Below are 1437 nucleotides of genomic sequence, written 5' to 3'. Positions count from 1 at the left end.
TCCACCCCACAGCCCAGGTCAGCTTCNCAAAATGTATCATCAGCCAAGACCTCAGTGTCCGATGGTACTTCATGGGAGAGAGCCCGGGTGTCGTTGTACCGAGGCTGAAGCTCGGGGCTGGTATCTACAGTGATCGTAGCATCGTCTGAGCCCAAATCTGATCCCGAGTCTCTATCCTCTTCCAAGGTCGGGTTGACCCTGCTAGGTTTCACTGTGGGCTCGGTCAGAGTATCCTGCTTTGGCCTCTCTTGACCATTATCGGAGTCTGAGTCACTATCATCGGAGCCATCCTCACGATGTTCGTCATGCTGTTTGGTTGGTTTCTTGGTTGGTTTCTCCACGTCCAAGTCTTCTCCATCGTCATCGGAGCCATCCCGATCAGGAGTCCAGTCATCCTTAGAAAACTGTTCGGTTCGTTTCTTGGCCGGCTTGTCCACATCCAAATCCTTCCAACTGTTGTCATCGAACTGCCGATCTTCCACCCCTTCCTTTCTCTTTGGCCTGGCTTCCTCATCTGACGGTGACTCGGTTGCTGCCCGGCCTCTCCTTTGACCCTTGCTTCTGCCGGGCTTCTTGCCCTTCCCAACACTATGAACATGAGGTTTAGGAATGTGAACTTTGATTTTCCTTCGTGGAGGTGCTTCCAGCAGCATTTTCCCCTCAAGAAAGGATTTAAATCGAAAGGCAACTTTGTGTTGTTCTTGACGTTCATACCAAAACTGGAGAGCTTCAGTGACCATCTCCATCGGGAATTTGGAGGGATCAAGAAACTTGTAAAAGTTGTTACCTTCTCCATTTACTGATCTCCAAGCCGGGGGTATATATTCTAGATCAATGAAGTCAAGTAACTTTGATCCAATAGCCATCCAAGGAGCCGATCCCTTACTCTGCCCAGCTGCAAGATCTAAGTAGACAAATGTTTAGTGATACAGGGCAAGAAATCTCTGGGGACCGGCTTACTATAGTGCTGGTTGACAAATGTACGAAGAACATTCAGCCGCCAAATTCGAATATCACGGGAAGTTTTAAGTGGTGGTTTCGATGGATCGGGTAGAATAGGTTCCAGGTATAGGTTCTTCTCCAAAGTCATAGCACCCCGGGATCGGTGTCCTCCTTCGGCCGAAGCAAGATCCTCCAACCCATAGTATTCTTCATTGTGTGCTCTCCAAGAAGATACCGATATTCCTTCCTCATGGAAAGTCCGGCTATGGTTATCAATAAAGTCTTTCCCATTCCCGAGTTCTTGATTGAAGTCGTACGTCGAGACGTCCAAATTACCATCGGGCTTCAGATAACATCCTAAGATAAAGACCCGGACACCCATTGTGTCATAAAGTTCCTTGGAAAATGCATGCATCCGAGCCGTGCAGTTCTTTACAGCCAAGTCTACCAAAGGTCCAGATAAGCCAACGTTAGAATAATGAAAATAACTTACTT

Source organism: Laccaria bicolor, genomic scaffold, assembly GCF_000143565.1.
Source record: "Laccaria bicolor S238N-H82 LACBIscaffold_10 genomic scaffold, whole genome shotgun sequence".
NCBI classification, from domain to species: Eukaryota; Fungi; Basidiomycota; class Agaricomycetes; order Agaricales; family Hydnangiaceae; genus Laccaria; species Laccaria bicolor.
Note: the sequence above shows the minus strand (reverse complement) of the source record.